The following is a 13,962-nucleotide window of genomic DNA, read 5'->3' on the forward strand; positions in this document are numbered from 1 at the left end:
GCAGAGACATTACTTTGCCAACAAAGGTTCGTCTAGTCAAGGCTATGGTTTTTCCAGTGGTCATGTATGGATGTGACAGTTGGACTGTGAAGAAGGCTGAGCGCTGAAGAATTGATGCTTTTGAACTGTGGTGTTGGAGAAGACTCTTGAGAGTCCCTTGGACTGCAAGGAGATCCAACCAGTCCATTCTAAAGGAGATCAGTCCTGGGTGTTCTTTGAAAGGACTGATGCTAAAGCTGAAACTCCAGTACTTTGGCCACCTCATGCGAAGAGTTGACTCATTGAAAAAGACTCTGATGCTGGGAGGGATAGGGGACAGGAGCAGAAGGGGACGACGGAGGATGAGATGGCTGGATGGCATCACTGACTCGATGGACATGAGTTTAAGTAAACTCCGGGAGTTGGTGATGGACAGGGAGGCCTGGCATGCTGCGATTCATGGGGTCACAAGGAGTCGGATATGACTGAGCAACTGAACTGAACTGATAAAACAAAAACATATCTCTCTTTCCCATCACAGCTGAGAAAAGACTAAAGAAAGAACAAATTACAAGGAGATGTTTCTAAAAGAAAACTGAAATGAACAGGACCATGTGGGGCCCTCTGGAGTGCAGATATTTTCTGCTTCCCTTTCTTGTTTTCAGAAAAAAAAGGCTTCAGCCTTCTACACTGATTCCAAAGAGCAAATTGAAACACTTCCTAATCAGGGAAGTGAGGGAATGCAGAAACAAAGGAGAAACAGTCAAGCAGTCAAGTCAAGGCATCTACTGGGCAAGGTCCTGGTTCCTCCTGAAGGATTATACATAACAATACCTTTCAGTTCTGCAGAAACTAAGGTCCTCACTCAGGTAAAGGATGGTAACTTCAGATTGAGCCCTTGATTACTGGAATACCACCTGGTTTCCTCACCATCACCCAATTAGAAGTCATACACCCTTCAGCCCTCACTCTAAATTTTGCCCATAAAAATTCTCCCCCAAAACTAAATGAGAGTTCCTCTTTTTATGAGCACAAGCCACTCAATCTCCTTGCTTGGCCCTGCAATAAAATTTTCTCTGCTCCAAACTCTGATGTTTTCGTTTGTTTGGCCTTACTGTTAGGCACACAAAGTTGAGTTTGGTGACCCAGTCAGGAGTCTGTGTCCATGGCAGACTGACTTCAGCCAGGAGCAGCCTCTTGGCAACCCACTCCAGTACTCTTGCCTGGCAAATACCATGGATGGAGGAGCCTGGTGGGCTGCAGTCCATGGGGTAGCTAGGAGTCAGACACGACTGAGCAACTTCACTTTCACTTTTCACTTTCATGCATTGGAGAAGGAAATGGCAACCCACTCCAGTGTTCTTACCTGGAGAATCCCAGGGACGGCAGAGCCTGGTGGGCTGCTGTCTATGGGGTCGCACAGAGTCGGACACAACTGAAGTGACTTAGCAGCAGCAGCTGCTGCAGGAGCTCATTTTACTCTGGGGAAGATAAAGGGACTCTTCCTGACAGGCCCCAGCCACCACAGCATGAGGCTTTTTGGAGCCAAGAAATGTCCTGAGCTACAATCCATATTCTGCATCACTTGGGGGTGATTTGCTCCAGTTTGTGCAGGCTGAAATTTTCTCTCTATTCTATCCAGGCTCATTGCCTTGCAAGGACTGAGCCACTTTGGGCTCACTGTGAGCCAATCTGGGCTTAAGGCAGGAGGCATATTCTTTTCTGCAAAGCCAAAGGGCCAGGGCCCTTGTCACTGACCACTGGTCTAGTGGCTAGGATCTGGTGCTTTCACTGCTATGACTCAGCTCAGTCTCTGGCTGGGAGCCCAAGCCTTGCTCCAAGACATTGAAGGCTGAGGCCACCCAAGAGCAGGCTCATTGCAAGCCACTCTGGATCTTTCTTTCAAGAGCTGGGCCAATCTGTTTGGAGACCTCCATCTGGCACTGGGAGTAAAATTTTGGACTATACCTCTTCTGATTCTCTGTCTCTGTGACCATACCGTGTTAGTTGTTGGTGTTTTTGTGTGTGTTGATTGAATTGGGAAGAGCCACTCTGGCTTGTGCAGGATGGGAAAATTCTACCTGCACCATCTGGGCTCACTTCCCTTTCAGGGACTGAACCATTCAGGACTGATTATGAGACACTCTAGATTCATTCTCTTTCAGGAGCCAGGTCAATCTGGAAGTCTCCATCTGGCACTGGAAGTGGAATTTGGGGGCTACAGCTTGTCTGATCTTTTGTTGGTGGAAACATATTTGTTGTTTTTAAGTATGTCTATGTGTATCAGTACTAGGATTGGGTGGTTGAGACATCCATGGCCTTTGAGCCCTGACAAGGGTGTTTTCCTTTATTGCATTGGCTTTGAATATAGTGGAACATTGCTTGGAAATTTCCGTTTTGAGGCCTGCTGCTAAGTCATTTCAGTCGTGTCCGACTCTGTGCGACCCCATAGACGGCAGCCCACCAGGCTCCCCCGTCCCTGGGATTCTCCAGGCAAGAACACTGGAGTGGGTTGCCATTTCCTTCTCCAATGCATGAAAGTGAAAAGTGAAAGTGAAGTCACTCAGTCGTGTCCGACTCTTCGCAACCCCACGGATTGCAGCCCACCAGGCTCCTCTGCCCATGGGATTTTCCAGGCAAGAGTACTGGAGTGGGGTGCCATTGCCTTCTCCACTTTTGAGGCCTAGGGAACTGCAACCCTGAGAGACTCGTCTATATTGCACTGGTTTGCTATTTCGCCATGAGTAATTAAGTATGGCTGACAAGAGCGCTTTTATCTTATAGTTCCCGCAGGGTGTTTATGCTCCCATGTATGAAACCAATCCGTATTTCTCTTCCTGTGCCTTTGACATGTAGATCACCTATCTGGTTTTAAGGAACTTTAATCATAATCTAACTTAAATTTTATTGATCACAGCAGTTGGTGTTGTGGTTTATTAAACATACCTTCTATATCTACGTTCACGATTGATGAGTATAGTGTATTTAAGAGTCAAAATGGCAGCACCTATGGTTCAGACATCCAAAGTAAAAGCAGGTAGTAGTCACAGTGGCGGGAAATTCAGACACATTCATGACAAATTGAATTTTGCAAACTGTATCAGATTTGAGAACAGCATCAGCAATCTCGTCACCTACCACCAACTATCCAACTGTCTGAGTCTGAGTCACTATACACACTCTGAAAATCACACTAATTCGCATAACTAGGATTACAGAAGTTGCCACATCCAGCACAATAATTTCAAATTCATTGGGGGTACCATGCAATCAACTTAAGAGTTCAATATGATGGGGAACACAGGTATACCTGTGGCGGATTCATTTCGATATTTGGCAAAACTAATACAATATTGTAGTTTAAAAATAAAATAAAATTTAAAAATAAATTTAAAAAAAAAAAAAAAGAGTTCAATAGAAGTCCACAAGCTCCTGGCACACTGTAATCTCTATTCATCTTTTGTCCCTCAGCAGAAATAGGTTTCTAACTGCACGGCCACAACCACATCAAACATCAATCCTCCCCTGAAACCCTCTTCCCCACTCACCTTAGCATCAGCCCTGCCCAAGACCATCACCACATCAGCCTGAACCCTCACCATAACCCCACTCCCAGAGGCAGAACTCCTGGCTCAACTTCGGCTGCCGGCCCGCGCCCCGACGCCCACCGCGACCCCCACCCGCCCTATCCAACCTCACCTCCTACCACCACCAACAGCAGGAGAACCAGCACAAGCCCAGTAGAATCACCGCCGCCACCAGGTCCAGCAGCCACAGCCCCTCAGGAGGGAGGGAGGCGGGGGATGGGAGGCCTCACGCGGCTCATGATGGAAGCGGCTCGAGGTTGCCACTGTGGCCAAAAGGTTTGCCCCGGGGTTCGGCGGAGGTGGCCTGAATCGTGCTTGGCCTGGAGGTGCAGGGTCCCAGGGTGCTCTGGCGCAGCGCTTAGCAAGAGAAGGTTAAAAGCGTGGGAGGGTCGCGGGAGAGGACAACGGTAGGTAGCAGGCGGAGAGGAAGTAGAAAGGCTTCCCTGACCGGGAATTAAACCCGGGCCGCGGCGGTGAGAGCGCCGAATCCTAACCACTAGACCACCAGGGAGCGTCGGGGATCCATTCTCTCGTGCGCCCACTAAATGAAGCGCCTCCATGCCACCCGCCCGCGCCCCCTTGATGCCAACACAAGGACTTTCCGAGTCCAGCCGCCCGCCGGCCCTGTCAGTCCGCCTGCCCTGGCGTGCCGTCTTACTTTCAGCACCCTCAAAACACTGTGCACACCGTCGCTTCTCGCACACACGCCAAAAGACGCGGGCCACCGGGCTGGCTCCACTCTCCCAGCTCTCTCTCCCACAAACGCCCCTGCCGGGAGGGCGGTGAACCTCAGCAAAAGGTCGGCCCGCTGCGTTGGCCGGGAATCGAACCCGGGTCAACTGCTTGGAAGGCAGCTATGCTCACCACTATACCACCAACGCTACACAGCACGAGCGGCCTCCAGATCCCACGCCCGGGGTCGCCACAGCATACTCTCGACGCCGAAGCTGCCGCCGCCTCCGTATCACTGCACCGACGTCCCGCGAACCGGAGGATGTGCGCCGCCGCCGGCGCCAGCAGCCAAGAGGCGCCTTATCCGCGCAACCGCTAGGCGGCAGCCGGAGTCTAGCGGACCGAACGCCCCGGGGCGGCGCTCACGCAGCCTTACGGCCCTCCGGCCCTTCCTCGCCGCCGCGGCCCGCGAACCACTCCGCCTTCAACCGCAGCGGGCAACGAGGGGCACGCAATTTCCAGCACCCAGCTAGCCAAAGCCCTTCTCCAACAGGCGATGGGCGCGGCAACTTACCACGACGACTTGGGGACACGGGTCCCACCTGCCTGCACGCGTCGCGGCGCTGTGCCGAGCCCCACGGCGCGGACGTGGCGAGCCTAGGAGCCCACCGAGGCAGCCAGTGGGGGTGGGTGCGTGGGCGGCCGGGCGGCCCCGCGGGCCGCAAGCTCCGGCTCTGGTCGGGCAAGGCCGTGGGGTGGCCAAGGAGACCCTCGCTCGGCCGTGGCGACCGTGAGCCCGGAGACCACAAAGGGCTCAGGCTGGAGGGCCGCACGGGGAGAGGGGGTCGACGGTGGCTAGGCCGCGCACAGCGCCCTGGCGCCTCGCCAAAAGACGGCGGAACGAGACGAAGGGCCTCTGGGGGCCTGGCGGCAGGACAGAGAGCGACCGCGGCCACCAAAAAGGGTGTATTGCCTCCCCGTCGGGGAATCGAACCCCGGTCTCCCGCGTGACAGGCGGGGATACTTACCACTATACTAACGAGGACGGCGGCAACCGTCTTACCGCCCGGCCGCTCACGGGCTCTCGGGCTGCCTGCCGACGCGTCCCGCTGCCCAGCACGGGCCCCCGGCCACCGCGGGTCTCGACCCAACCGCGCACCCAACCAACCGCCTCCGTTATAGTGGCAGCCCGCCACCCCGACAGGGCCCCGGACCCCCGGGGCACTGGACACTCCTCAGTGCGCGCCGCCTCTTGCTTCCAACGCGGGCATTCCGCCGGGAGAAGGGGGCCCGAGAAGGCAAGCGAGGCTGCGAGGACACGGTGGGCGCGCGCCGGCCGGCGTCGGGCCAGGAGAGGCGCGGCTGGGGAGGGGCCGGCACGCCGAGGGCACGGCTGGGTCCGGGGCGCAACAGGCGGCCGAGCCAGGCGCCTCGGCCGGCCGCCGCGCGCCGGCTCCGTCGACACCCACCCCGGACGGCCGCCTGCCTGCCTGCCTGCCTGGCGCGCCGCAGCGCGCGGCCCCCCAAGGGCGCCGGGGCTCGCGCCGCGTCGGGTCCCAGCCAGGCGAGCGGCCACGCGCCCAGCCAGGCCCGCCGTCAGGATGGCCGAGAGGTCTAAGGCGCTGCGTTCAGGTCGCAGTCTCCCCTGGAGGCGTGGGTTCGAATTCCACTCCTGACAAGCCAGCCTTTTGGCCCGCCGGACAAACGCATCCGTCGTCCGCGCGCCACTGCCTTTCTCGACACACGCCCTCCACCGCCACCTGCACCCCCACCCCAGGAACCTTCAGTCCTCCTCAGCGCATTTTGGCTCCAAAGCTGGCTGCAGCTGCTGGTTTTCCTGCCTCCCCGCCTCCCCCTCGCCCACCCTCCCACTCCCACGGCCCCTCCCGCCCCCGCAGCGCCGAAGCACGCAGCCCCGCGGCGGCTGGCAAGCCCTCCTCGCGTCGCCGGCGCTCCGACTTCTGCCGGGGAACGGCCAACTCGCTCTCGCAGCCTTGCTTGCACGTCCGCCCCCGGCCGCTCTCCCTCCGGCCGGCACCCTGTCCTCCGCACCCGCCCCGCCGGCCCGCCTGCGCTCCCCAGTCACACCGAGGCGGCCGAGCCCTCGCCTTGCCCGCCGGGGGGGTGCTGCGTGCCCTCGACGCTTCTGCGCCTTGCGGCCTTGGCCGGGCCACACCTGCCTGCCGCCCGCCAGGGACACGTGCCTCCCAGCCTTCCTGCTGGCCAGCGAACACCGGTCTTCCTGGCACCAGTCCGTCCCGGGAAGGGTGCTCCTCTGGGGAGGGAGCGGAAGCCCTGCGTGCCCGTGCAGCCCACCCACAGGCGCCCGGCCGGCGCCCCCGATCTCGGCGCCACTGCGCCCGTTGCCGGGGGAAGCCGCTGCCAGGGCCGGAGTCAAGCCCTTCCTGAGCGCGCTCCCTGCCTCTGCCGGCAGTCCCCGAGCCAGGAGCCGCTCTGCCAAAGGGCCCCTCCTCACCAGCACCACCACCCCGTCAGAGCCGGACCTCGGGCGCGCGGTCCGCCAGAGCGCACGAGCCGGGCTCACACGCCTTTGGTCGGGACCCGGCGGTCGCTGAGAGGAACGTCGGCGCGCGGCCGCGGCGACCACGCAGCGCCTGCGCCTGCACCTGACAGGGATCCCGGCGCCGGGTAGACTGCGTCGGCTCACGCGCTCTCGGGCGACACCGACAGGGTGGCGGGGGCCGTGGTCGGTGCAGAAGGCGCGCGACGGGCCGAGTGGGACCCTCCGAGAGCGCCGAGCCCTGGGGTCCTGCACGTGCCCGGATCCTGGCTTTCAGGTCGGCCCCCTACCTCCCCCCTCTTCCCCCAACGTCGTCTCCGGCTCCGATGGAGCAGATAGATGCCGACGGGCGACGGGTGAGCAGTGAGCAGTGCCGGGCGGGTGGCGGTTAGCGCCTCTGGGGCAGCGTCGGGCGGCATTGGCCATCGGTGCATGGGTGGTTCAGTGGTAGAATTCTCGCCTGCCACGCGGGAGGCCCGGGTTCGATTCCCGGCCCATGCAGCCGCAGCGTCCCCTTTTGGTCCCGCAGTGCAGCCCCAGAGCCCAGCTAGATCTGCCTGCTGAAAGGCGCTCCAGGTAGCGCTCCTGCAACCTCTGGCTGCTACCTGCCACCGGCTGCCTCTCTCACGCAGACGCCCACCACCCCGCCCCGCCCCACCCCACCCCACCCCACCCAGAAAAGGCCCTGCTGCCAAGCCTCCGTGGCCCCAAGCCCTGCGGGCTCAGCCGCCCGTGCGTCCAGGCGCCTTTCTTGTGTTTGCTCGCTTCCTCACCCGGACCCAGCCGGGGGCTCAGGGATTGCACTGGAAGGAATAGCCCCCGGCTGGCAGCCGCCCGCACCACCTCTTCACCTTTCACAACGTCCGTCTCCAAGCTCCCTGCCTCACTCTCCCCACACTCCGAGAATCAATCACACTACGTTTTGCACAGCCAGGAGCAAGGATGTTGCCACATCTGGCAAGCATACCTCCCTTTCGCCTGGAGGGTCCCTGGACCAGCGTCTTGCAGGAGGAGTTCCAAAGAAGTCCACCAGCTCCCGTCCCTCGGCAGAAATGGGTCTCCAACAGGGACGGCCTCACCACCTCAAACACCACCCCATCTCCCTGAAACCCTCACCTCAGCATCAGCCCTGCCCCAAGAGCACCACCACCTCAGCCTGCACCCTCACCGTGCCCCTACTTCCCCAAACGCAACCCCCATCCCACCCCCACCCGGCTCCCCACCTCCCCCATTTGCACACCCCCCACCCCCCCACGCCCAGGTCCTCCCTGAGCCATTCCAAATCCCAGGCTGTCCAGGAACCTGCCTTTGCATTTGGCGCACTGGCCTGCCTTCCCCCACCCCCTACCCCCTACCCCAGGCCAGGGCCTGCTCCTCTTTCTGCTTCTTCCAACACGAGGAGAACTGCTTTACAGTCCTGGGTTAGTCTCAGGTGCTCGGCAAAGTGATTCAGTCCCCTGTTCTTTTCCAGGTGATTTTCCAGTGTAGGTTAAGGCGAGACACGAATACAGTTCTCATGCTACAGAGGAAAGCTCTGTTGCTCATCGACTGTAAGTACAGTACTTCCTATCTCTTGATCCGACTCCAACTTCGTCCCTCCCCTGCCTTTCCCCTTGGCTAGCCCTATGCCCGTTCTCTCCGTCTCCAGGTCGGTTTCCCCTTTGCACACAGATTCACTGGTATTCGCTGTTCGAGTCCACAGAGCTTTGTCCCTCTCCACCCGACTCACTTCAGGCAGCGGACCCTTCTGTGGGTCCGTCCGGCGTTGCGGCCCATGGCGATGGCCGCTCCTACTTGAAGGCTGCGTCATATTCCACGGTACGTATTTGCCTCCTTGTCGTGCCGGCCACGGGCCGACGGGCACGTGAGCGTTTCCCATGTCTCGGCTACGGCACCGAGGGCTGCGATGACCCTGGGGGATGCCCGCCTCTCTTCCCATTGGGCGTGTTGTCTTTTCCCGATGAGTAGCCGGGATTGGGTCTGCTGGATCATCATGTGAGCTCTTCTTTGTCCTACTGGTGGACCGACCCTCGACTGATTGACTTCCCCGGAGTGGCAGTTGTTGTTCTGGAAGTGTACAACTACAGCCTGGTGCCCGTGTCCGCTGTACAGCGTTGTGATTCCCTCCTGTGCGCGTACGATGAGGGTTTCAGATCGGTTTCCGTTACAGGTGAACAGGATATGGGATCTCATTCCCTGTAGTATCCCGTGTATCCTTGTTGCTCCTCTCCTTTCTATGCAGTACTGGTAAGGTACATCCGTTGAGCCCGGCTCCTCATCCATCCCTCCGTCCGTGACTCTGCCCTTGGGAAGCCCGAGGCTGCTTTCCCGAGTCTGAGAGTCTGTCGCTGGTTGCCACAAGGGTGAATTTGTACAACACTTAAGATTCCACCCATCTGTGACCCTGCCTGTTTGACTTCCCTCACCAAGGGTAATATTGCGCAGCTCCAGCTTCCGCTGTTGCTGCCAGTGACACTATTGGACTCGCGTGGACGGCTCAGTGCCATGCCATTCTCTCCCTTTCTCTGGTATGGCACCTACGTGGGTGAGCCGTTGGGGATGGGCACTAGGGTTTCCTCCACGTCTCGGCTGTGGCAAACGGTGCTGCTATGACCGTGGGGTTTGCATGTGTCTTTCCGAATGAAGAGTTGCGGCTCTCACGGGTATGTACCCAGGGTGGGATTGGGACAGCGCGCCTGTTTCCCGCCGACTTACTTGCCTGTTGATTTCGTTTCTTCTGCAAAGCCGACTCCAGTGTCGGAGTCATGGTTGTTGCTCCAGTACAGTGGGTTTCCAATATTGTGCTCGTTTCCGGTGGACCGCAAAGTGCTTCTGTTTCCCGTGTACAGATTTTGGATTTCATGTATGTTTTCAGATTCTTGTCCACTCGAGGGGATTCCAGGGTACTGACGCTTATTCCCTGTGTTGAACTGGATCACCTTGGCGCTTCTCCCTTTATCCAGGGTCCTGCGAATCTGTTCGTCCCAGCTGCACTCGCATCCCTCCAGCGCTGCCTTTCCGCTGGCGTTCCCCTAAGGTGGTTTTCTGCGTGAGTGGGTTTCTCCTCGGCAAATAGCTCCGTTTTGTATTCTTTCACGCGTTCCACATGCCTTTGTCCAACGCGGTCTGACGTGCTTCACCAAGTGTAAGAGTCTCTAGGTCCATCATTGCTTGTGACAAGTGGCAACACTGGACTTATTTCTGTATGACTGAATGATGGTTCCATGCTACATCTGTGCCACCTCTTCTCGGGCCCGCCACGTGTGGATGGGCGCTGGGGTTTGCTCCGTGTCTTGGCCATGGCAAACAGTGTCGCCGTGTCCGTGGCGGTGTGGGCACCCTCAGACCTCCCCGAGGTTGGCCCTCTGCGGGTGTGTACCCTGGGGGGACGGCCGTGCTCGGTCACACGGGAGCTCTCCTTGGTCCTCGTGAAATCTCAGCCACCCGAGCGGCCAACCACCACTCCCCATCCCACCATGTGCCCGCAGCCATGTCACACCCGAGACTGGACATTTGCTCCTGATGAGTGGTGACTTTGGTCTCTGGGGCGGTACGGCGGGCCCACCCATCTCGGACCAGGTCTGGCCCCCGTCTGGCACCCCGTTTCCGTCGTTGGCTTGCCTGCGTCCTCAGCCCACCGCTGAGCCTGAGCAGCCTGCGGCACCGCGCACCAGTGTGGCTCGCCCGCTCACCCGCCACCCCGGCCAAATGGAGTGCTCCCCCACCATCTTCCTCATGCCACAGCCCCATCACTGTCACGGCCTGCCCTCTGCCTTTCCCTCCAGACTCCAGGCACGGTCCCATCCGCCCCCCCCACCGCCCCCCCCTCCCCACCACCACCACCAACGCCCTGGAGCTCGGGCCACCCCTCCCACGTCCTGCCCTGGCCTGGACTGCCCTGCCCTGCCCTGAGGTTCACCAGTGCGGGCCTCCCTCCGGCTCCGCGGACCCACCCCGACCCCACGCCCACCCCTACCTCCCGCAGATCCGTCCCAGCCTCTCACATGCGCCTGGCAGGGCTTCGCCACCTCGCCCATGCTCCTGCAGAGGGCCTGCTCCAGCGGCCTGCCGATCTTTCGGCCAGGTTCCCGAGAGCCCCACCCATCCCCTCATGCTGGCCCTCCAAGAAGACTCCACCCAAGCACCCCTGGGCCTGCCTGCCAGCCCCTCGACTCGCCGCCGCCCCCTCTCCCTGCGATCACTCTGCCCAGGTCCCGGATCCACGTGGGGCGCCCACCAGCCATGGCCCCAAGCACCTTCGTCCCATACTCTCCCCCACGCATGCTGATGCCCACGGCCCCGGCAGGGGCCTCAAGGAAACCTCCTTTGGCCACGGCAAGCACACGTCGGGCCACGGGGGCTCCTTTCCCATAGGGGACTCGGCGCCATCCCACCCGAGTGTGCCGCCCACGCCGCACTTTGGTGCCCTTGGTCGGCCGTCCACTTCCCCTCCGAAGGACACAGTGGTTGAACGGACGTGAATGAAACCCTTTGGGGAAAGACGACCTCGAGATTGGCCCAAGGGGAGACTGTGCTGGGCGATTACCCTCGGGGAGAGTTCCTAGGGGAAGACAATGACAGGTTGGCCAGAGGGATGGAGTGGATCCTGGATAGACAGTTGGATGAGAATGGGAAACTCGTAGATGTCATAACCAGGGGAGGGGTGCGGGGAACAGGGCGCTGTGCGTGTGTGTGTGTGTGGGGGGGGGGTGGGTGTGTGGGTGTGTGTGTGGCTGGGTGGTTGTGGGGGTGTGTGTGTGGGTGGGTGGGTGTGGGTGTGCGGGCGTCCCAGTGCCCACCTTTGGTTACGAGTGGGGGAGGGAGGCCTGGGGAAATCTTGCCTCAGTCCGGTAGGATTGAGAGCTGTGGTCAGGCAAGGGAAACACCCTGATGGTCGGGTTGTCCTCCCTGGCAGGCATCGCTGCCTCTAGCGCATCTGCCGCCTCCAGGCTGGTGGGCTAGCTTTGCCCAGCCGGGCCGGCCGGCCCGCCCCGCCCGGATCTGGGAGCTCTCTCACTTCCACTAAGCGGGGGTGGGATTCGAGGCACAGGTCCACATCCATCTTCACCCCTTTGCCTCGGGGACAGCGAAGAAGAACTAAAGAGCCCCTTGAGGAAAGTGAAAGAGGAGAGTGAAAACCTTGGCTTCAAACTCAACATTCGGACAACTAAGATCATGGCATCCCGTCCCATCACTTCATGGCAAATAGACGGGGAAAGAACGGAAAGCGGGAAAGACTTCATTTTGGGGGGCTGCCCCAAAGCACCGCAGACGCCGGCCGCGCCGGCGAAATGAAAAGACGTTCGCTCCTTGGGAGAAAAGCTATGACCAACCTGGACAGCATGTCGAAAAGCAGAGACGAGGTCTCTGACGAGGGGCTGTCTCGTGAAAGCTACGGTTTCTCCAGCGGTCACGTACAGATGTGAGAGGTGGAGTATAAAGAAGGATGAGTGCCGAAGAATTGATGCTTTTGGACTGCGGTGTTGGAGAAGACTCTTGAGAGTCCCTTGGACTGCGAGGAGACCCAACCCGTCCATCCTAGAGGAAATCAGTCCTGAATATTCATCAGAAGGACTGAGGCTGAAGCTGAAACGCCAATCCTCTGGCCACCCGACCCGCAAAACTGACTCACGGGGAAAGACCCTGATGGAAGGCAGGAGGAGACCTGGACGACCCGACAGAAGACGAGAGGCTTGGATGGCATCCCGGACTGGACGGACATGAGTTTGAGCAAGCCTCGCGAGTTGGTGAGGGACAGGGAAGCCTGGCTGCTGCAGTGCCCTGAGCGACTGAACTGATCCCGATGCCTCCCGGGCGCCGTGGTCCGCCTCCCAGAGCCCACTCAAGACCAGAACCCTCTTGGAGACACCAGCACCATACGGGAGTCACAGCCAGCCCGGGACCTGGCGCGCAGTGGCCAAGCCGCCCAGAGACGGGGCTGGCATGAGGGACATGGGAAGGCAGGCGTGTCCGTGGCCACTGGCCCCCACTCCCCCGAGGCACATCCCCCTCGCTCACCTTCGGCTGCGGCCACCGCCCCTGCCGCTGCTGGCCTCCGCTGGCGACCACCACAGCTCTCGCCCCTACCCCCGCCCCTATCCCCACCCCGCCCTATACCACCCCACCTCCTCACCGCCCCCGGCCCCCCCCCCCCCACGCCCGACAGCAGGAGAACCAGCACAAGCCCAGGAGCATCACGGCCGCCACCAGGGCCAGCAGCCGCAGCCCCTCAGGAGGGAGGGAGGCGGGGGATGGGAGGCCTCAGGCCGGTCGTGGTGAAAGCGGCGCGAGGTTGCCACTGCGGCCAACAAAGGTTTGCCCCGGGGGACGGCGGAGGTGGCCTGAATCGTGCTTGGGCTGGAGGTGCAGGGTCCCGGGGGCCTCTGGCGCAGTGCTGAGCTGCTAGGTCGCGTCAGTCCTGTCCGACTCTGTGCGACCCCATAGACGGCAGCCCACCAGGCTCCCCTGTCCCCGGGATTCTCCAGGCAAGGACACTGGAGTGGCTTGCCATTTCCTTCTGCAATGCATGCAAGTGAAAAGTGAAAGTGAAGTCGCTCGGTCCTATGGGACTTTTAGCGACCCCATGGTCTGCAGCCTCCCAGGCTCCTCCGTCCATGGGGTTTTCCAGGCAAGAGGACTGGAGTGGGTTGCCATTGCGTAGGCTAAAAGGGTAAAGGTGGGAGGGTCGCCGGCGAGGACCCCGGCAGGTGGCAGGTGGCAGGCCTCCGGAGAGGAAGAAGAAAGGCTTCCCTGACCGGGAATCGAACCCGGGCCGCGGCGGTGAGAGCGCCGAATCCTAACCACTAGACCACCAGGGAGCGTCGGGGCAAGGCCCTCGCCTGCTCCCGCTGAACCCAGCGCCTCCATGCCACCCGCCCGCGCCACCTTGCCGCCCACACCCGGCCTTTGCAAGTCCAGCCGCCCGCCGGCCCCGTCAGTCCTCCTGCCTTGGCGTGCCGTCTTGCTTTCAGCCCCCTCAAAACACTGCGCGCGCCGCCGGCTTCTCGCACACACGCCAAAAGCCGCGGGCCAGCGGGCTGGCTCCCCGCTCCCAGCTCTCTCTCCCCCGCCATCGCCCCTGCCGGGAGGGCGGTGCAGCTCAGCAAAAGGTCGGCCCGCTGCGTTGGCCGGGAATCGAACCCGGGTCAACTGCTTGGAAGGCAGCTATGCTCACCACTATACCACCAACGCTACACAGCCCGG

General features: G+C 60.4%; 7 non-coding genes across 7 annotated transcripts; 2 read left to right on the forward strand and 5 right to left on the reverse strand.

Annotated features, from left to right (window-relative positions):
* Window positions 1–4,005: 4,005 nt before the first annotated feature.
* TRNAE-CUC (transfer RNA glutamic acid (anticodon CUC)) lies at window positions 4,006–4,077 on the reverse strand. The gene has a single exon. It is a non-coding gene; the product is annotated as a tRNA-Glu (tRNA).
* Window positions 4,078–4,375: 298 nt separating this feature from the next.
* Window positions 4,376–4,447, reverse strand: TRNAG-UCC (transfer RNA glycine (anticodon UCC)). Its single transcript has one exon. It is a non-coding gene; the product is annotated as a tRNA-Gly (tRNA).
* A 764-nt stretch (window positions 4,448–5,211) lies between these two features.
* On the reverse strand, window positions 5,212–5,283 carry TRNAD-GUC (transfer RNA aspartic acid (anticodon GUC)). The gene has a single exon. It is a non-coding gene; the product is annotated as a tRNA-Asp (tRNA).
* A 550-nt stretch (window positions 5,284–5,833) lies between these two features.
* Window positions 5,834–5,916, forward strand: TRNAL-CAG (transfer RNA leucine (anticodon CAG)). Its single transcript has one exon. It is a non-coding gene; the product is annotated as a tRNA-Leu (tRNA).
* A 1,273-nt stretch (window positions 5,917–7,189) lies between these two features.
* On the forward strand, window positions 7,190–7,260 carry TRNAG-GCC (transfer RNA glycine (anticodon GCC)). Its single transcript has one exon. It is a non-coding gene; the product is annotated as a tRNA-Gly (tRNA).
* Window positions 7,261–13,505: 6,245 nt separating this feature from the next.
* TRNAE-CUC (transfer RNA glutamic acid (anticodon CUC)) lies at window positions 13,506–13,577 on the reverse strand. The gene has a single exon. It is a non-coding gene; the product is annotated as a tRNA-Glu (tRNA).
* A 301-nt stretch (window positions 13,578–13,878) lies between these two features.
* On the reverse strand, window positions 13,879–13,950 carry TRNAG-UCC (transfer RNA glycine (anticodon UCC)). Its single transcript has one exon. It is a non-coding gene; the product is annotated as a tRNA-Gly (tRNA).
* Between the last annotated feature and the right edge of the window lie 12 nt (window positions 13,951–13,962).

The sequence above is a fragment of the Bos indicus genome, chromosome 3 (genome assembly GCF_029378745.1).
Source record: "Bos indicus isolate NIAB-ARS_2022 breed Sahiwal x Tharparkar chromosome 3, NIAB-ARS_B.indTharparkar_mat_pri_1.0, whole genome shotgun sequence".
NCBI classification, from domain to species: domain Eukaryota; kingdom Metazoa; phylum Chordata; class Mammalia; order Artiodactyla; family Bovidae; genus Bos; species Bos indicus.